The sequence below is a fragment of the Stegodyphus dumicola genome, chromosome 2, assembly GCF_044657685.1.
Source record: "Stegodyphus dumicola isolate Sdum_Otavi_A_Nest chromosome 2, ASM4465768v1".
Taxonomy (NCBI): domain Eukaryota; kingdom Metazoa; phylum Arthropoda; class Arachnida; order Araneae; family Eresidae; genus Stegodyphus; species Stegodyphus dumicola.
In genome coordinates, this window is record NC_140769.1 from 177,666,435 (window position 1) to 177,672,602 (window position 6,168).

Below are 6,168 nucleotides of genomic sequence, written 5' to 3' on the forward strand. Positions count from 1 at the left end.
GTTTCGAACTTTCCAGGACGTTACAATCCGCGCTGATATGGAAAAGGACTTTCAAATACATCGTGCATTTGGTGAAGGTCTAATCGAAGAATTCCAAGGTAAGTGTGAATTTTTTGGTGCCAATAATCCTGAACATGCTAATTTAAATGTACATGAATTTTATGTTAATCGATTGCAAGATGAAATTGTTATACGAAATAGTACTTGTAATAATGTAAATAATGTTGAAATAATTACTGTAAAAAATTCTGAAATTCAAACTCAGCCTAAGAGGCCATCAAAAAAGAAAAGCAAAAGATCTATTAATGATGACAGAGATGAAGACGGTTTCATTCTGCCTAAGAATACCGTCAGACCAAAAAAATTAATCAAATGCAATGTTGACCTGCCTTTAACTAACAAGTTTGAAAAATTAAGTACCAAAGAAAATGATGATTGTAATGATAATGATGTGCAGATAATTAATGATAATGCAAATAATGTTATTGATGTGAAAATTCACAAACCAAGACCAATTATGGTCAAACCTGACATTAAATTTAACGATTTCATGAAGAAATTAAAAGATGATGTACAATATGAATTTGCTGGTAAGGTCAATGGGGACTTCTTAAAAATATTTCCAGAAAATGAGGATGCCCACCGGACCATCACAAGTTACTTAGACTCAAAACAAATTGACCACTATGTAATTCTGGCCAAAATGGACAAACCTTTAAAGGTTGTTATTCGCGGATTACCAATAGACTGCCCTGTCGAAGATTTACATGAAGAACTAACTCACCAGGGCTACAAAGTGCGTCGTGTGGCGCAGATGCACAAAATAAAAACTAGGGTCCCCATGCCCTTATACCAGGTTCAAATTGAAAAAGCCCCAGGGGCTGAAAAAATATATGATTTGACTAAATTTCTTGGTTTTTATGTTTCTGTTAAAGTGTATCAAGTGAACGGAAGTGTTGCACAGTGTCATAACTGTCAACACTTCCATCACTCCTCTGACACATGTAAACTTAAACCTAGGTGTGTGAAGTGTGCAGGGGCGCACAAAACTGAGGATTGTACAGAAAAATTCCTAGCCAAACCACGCTGTTGCAATTGTCTACAAGAAGGGCACCCGGCTAACTACCGTGGTTGTCCTAAATTTCCTACCAACCAGCCCATTAAAGGAGCTGACAATGTAAATAAGCACGGCCCTAGTTCAAAACCAGCCCCAGCTGGGGATAAAAAAATTAAGGACTCTAGTATTAAAGCAGGCATTTCATATGCCAGTGTTGTCAACAAAAGTCATAACACACAGCCTGTCATTTCAGATATGAATGTCAGCAAACATAATGACAATACACGTAACGCTGTTCAGCCCAATGGCTCTAACGACAGCAATAATGATCACGGCCTTGCAGGCCTGCTCGATGTTGCAAAATTAATTAAAGAAGTTGTCAATATTTTTAAAGGTTGTTCTCTTGTAAATATTGTTGCGTACGCACGGGTTCGTTATGAAATGAATGCACAAATCCGATGAAAAATGAACAAAAATTTATTATTGTCGCAACAAAAATGCTTAAATTTTCTCAAATTATCATGCAGTATTACAATATCTCACAGTAGTTTTCTTTTAACTACTCAAATGTCCAATAGAACGTAATTCAAAACAGCTAAAGAACGCTAATCCACGAATTCGCTACAATCAACAACAGTAGTTTTTTTAAACAACAACAAACTAAGCAACTACTACGAACTGAGATGTTTTCCTCCTTTTATAAGCTTTTAAAATCACGCGCTAGAATTTTCCAGTACTTTCTCGAAATCAAAAAGAGATATTTATTTATTTAATGCACGCGCTCTTGTATTTTTAATTTTCCGGCTTAGCTTTCTTCTTTTAATATTCGTCACGCGCTGCACTGCGCGGGAAATAAAACCAATTAATTTATAATTGAACTAACATTAGCTTTTTAAGTACCGAATTCGTAACACTTCCCCCTTCCTAAGAACTGCACGTCCCGGGCAGTACAATCCCTGGACTGAAAGCCAAACTTACAGCTAAAGCATGAATGCAATAATAACCATTACATTACAATAATAAACAATATAAACAATAAATGCAATAACTAACTTGAACAAATCAAATGCTATCAAATACTAAATACAAAACAAATACTAAATACAAATCAAATACTAAATACAAATCAAATACTAAATACAAATCAATAACTAAATGCAAATCAAATACTAAATACAAATCAAATCAAATACACATTTAGAAACAAAAAGGACCATGGTCTTACACTATTTACAATTATTTACATTACGTGCTATGGCCATAGTAATGTGCTAACCTGTCGTAATGAACGACTTTAGGTTTAGAGTTCGAAGACTTCCGAATCCGAACCACGACGTCGTTCAGCCTGTTTAGGACTGTGTACGGGCCATCCCAAGGTGACTGTAATTTCGGACAGACTCCTTTCCGTCGAGTCGGATTCCACAACCACACCTTGTCTCCTTCGTGGAATTGATGTTCAGTAGCTCTTGTGTCGTATCGGGTCTTCATCTTCTCCGTCGCCAAGTTGACTCGCTCTCGTGCAAAGTTGTGCATCACTTCAAACCGGGCCTGAAGATCTTGAATATATTCCTCAGACGATGAAGGAGCATCCGGAGGGCGGCCAAACAATAGATCACAAGGAAGACGAAGATCACGACCGAAGAGCATTTGTGATGGAGAATAGCCGGTAGTCTCGTGGACAGCACTGCGGTAAGCCAGTAAAAAGAGTGGTAATTTCTTGTCCCAGTCCTGTTGGTTTCTGGAAACCACTAATGAGAGGTTATTAAGGATGGTTCGATTGAACCTCTCTACCATGCCGTCCGACTGGGGATGCAATGGCGTCGTTTGAGTTTTGTCAATGCCGAGTAGTTTGCATAGTTCTTTGATTACTGCCGAGGTAAAATTCCTTCCCTGATCGGAATGTAACTGAAGAGGCTCTCCGAACATGGAAATCCAATGCTGTATCATTACCTCAGCTACTGTGACAGCCTCTTGATCAGGAACAGGGTACGCTTCAGGCCACTTGGTGAAGTAATCAATGACAACGAGTATGTATTTGTTGCCATCAGCAGTTCGTGGCAGAGGTCCTAAGATGTCAAAGGCGATACGTTCAAAAGGCGCCCCTACGTTGTAACGTTGCAGCTTGCCTCGGCTGCGTCTCTTCGGTCCTTTCCGACCTGCACAGGCATCGCAGGATCGGCACCACTTTTGCACGTCATCCTTTGCATTATTCCAGTAAACGCGCTCACGAACTCTCTGTAAGGTCTTCATTATTCCAAAGTGACCTCAGGTAGGGCTGTTATGTAGTTCTTTAAGGACATCAGGAATGCGGGATCTTGGAAGTATCAGCTGCCATCGGAACGTCTTCCCATCATCCGATTCAAATTTCCGGTATAAGACGCCGTTTCGAATGTGAAGTGAATCCCAGAGTGCCCAATACTGTTTGGTTGTAGGACTACAGATAGAAATGTCCTGCCAGGTAGGTTTTCTGGTTGATGACTCCATTAAATCAATTATCGGTTTAATGTCGCGGTCTTCCAGCTGGTCTTTCCTGACTTCATCATCACTCCACGGTTCTCGATCAGCCGATGTTGATGTTGTAATTTGTCTTGCGACCGGAGTCAGCAGCTCGTATTTCGCTTCCACCCTGGAACAATATCGGCAGCTTTCTTGGCAAGATCTTCTAGACAGGGCGTCGGCGTTTCCGTGTGATGATCCCTTACGATGACGGATAGTGATGTCATATTCTTGGAGTCTCTGTATCCACCTGGCTATTTGACCCTCAGGATTCTTGAAATTTAAAAGCCAGGTCAATGATGCATGATCGGTGCGGAGCAGGAATTTTCTGCCATATAGATAGTGATGGAACTGTTCTACGGCTTTGACTATGGCGAGCAACTCTTTCCTGGTGACACAATAATTCCTCTCCGGTTTAGACAGGCACTTGCTCCAGTAGGCCACTACACGTTCTTGGCCGTCTATTTCTTGGAACAAAACAGCACCGACACTTTCATTGCTCGCGTCGGTGTCAAGAATAAATGGTCGGTCGAGCTGAGGATACGTCAGGATTGGAGCAGATGTTAAAGCCTCCTTTAAGTTGTTAAATGCATCCTCGCATTCTTTTGTCCACAAGAATCTTTGCTTGCTCTCTGTCAGCTTGTGAAGGGGTCTTGCGATGGAAGAAAACTCCTTCACGAATCTCCTATAGTAGGTGCAAAGCCCTAGGAAGCTTCTCAGCTGATGGACATTTTCAGGACGTTTCCAGGATTTAACCGCTGATACCTTTTCAGGATCCGTGCGCACACCTTCTGCAGAGATGACATGTCCCAGGTAAGTCACTTCCTTTCGGAACAATTTGCATTTAGCGGGACTCAGCTTCAGATTGGCTTCTTTCAGTTTCTGAAGCACCTTCCTAAGATTTTCTAAATGTTCTTCAAAACTCTTTCCGACGATGATGATGTCGTCCAGGTATATCAGGCAGGCTTCGTAGGAAAGACCTTTCAAAACAGTCTCCATAAGACGTTCGAATGTTGCCGGCGCATTACACAGTCCAAACGGCATCACCTTGAATTGCCAAAGCCCTTGTGCCGTAGTAAATGCCGTCTTTTCTCGGTCTTCAGGCTGTATTTCTACCTGCCAATACCCACTCTTTAAATCAAGTGTTGAGAACCACTTGCTTCCAGAAAGAGTGTCTAGAATGTCGTCAATTCTAGGAAGAGGGTAACTGTCTTTCTTCGTAACCTCATTCAACCGGCGATAGTCAACGCAAAATCTTGTTGAGCCGTCTTTCTTTGTGACGAGAACGATGGCAGATGCCCATGGACTCGCTGAAGGCTCGATGACATCGCCTTCTTCCATATCTTTTAACAGTGTTCGCACCTCTTCCTGTTTAGCAAACGGTAGACGTCTTGGATGTTGCTTGATCGGGGGATGATCGCCGGTATCTATTCTATGTTGTGTCAAACTAGTTCGACCCACGTCAGAAGACGAGCAGGTGAAAACAACTTGAAGATCTTTGATGACGCGATCGGCAGCATTCTTCTCTTCATCGTTCAATTGCGCATTCTGCAATAACTCCGATGTAATGCTCTCTGATGAGGACACGGATTCTTGGATATTGCTCTTTCTTTCAACGCTGGTTACTGGAGTACATGCTGCAACCACGTCGCCTCTCTTAATAACTCTCGCCTTCTCAGTTACATTGGCAACTCTCACCGGGATAACCATTCTCGATAGGTCGACGAGTGTTGAGGCTACTAGTACTCCTTTCGGGCTATTACAGTTATTGGGATATTCTGTGATGCCGTAGCGGAAATCTCTGTTTTCGGCTATAGATCCAGGGAGTAAAATTTCTGTTCTTGCCGGTATTGTGATATTGTCTTGTGCTATGATTCTGTGGACAGATTTAACTTCTTCATTATTAATCCAAATAACGTTATGTCCTCAGACGCAGAATGCAATTCGTTATTTTTAAAGTCCAAGGAAAAATTGTATTTCCTTAGAAAGTCCAATCCGAGTATGCAAGAATCAGTGATCTCTGCTACATATGCCGTGTGATGGTAAGCGGCACTTCCAAACGTGATGTTAACATTTACTTTCCCATTGATGTCGATCTTCTCACCGGACACAGTCTGTAGGGTAACGCAGGGCGGCGTCCAGATAAGTTTGCTTTCCAGTTGTTGAGCCAAATCTTTTCGGATGATGGTAACGTTGGCTCCTGTGTCTATCGTCATATTGCAGGGGACTCCGTTAATATGTCCTATTATGAAAAGTCCATTACTGTCGCCTCTCACTGCAGAAATCTGAAGCGCTTTAAACTGGGGCTTTTCATTATCTGGCAACCTCCGCCCCGCGAGATGGCCACTAATTAGTTTCCCTGCTGCTTGTTAGAAGCGGTCTTAACATCCGTACCCTGGGGTATTCTGCAGTTTCGTCGTATGTGTCCTTCAGCACCGCAGTTCCAGCACTTAACGGTCGGTTTCTTCTCACCAATATTCCGTCTCAAGGCGTTCAGTTGTCTAGTTAAATCGCCTAGACGAGCGGTGACTTGATTCCCTGGCTCCTGGACTTGAGCAGCTCTGACTGGGTGGCGGTCTCGACGAGTGGCTTGCTGGGCTGCCTCGAATTTCATG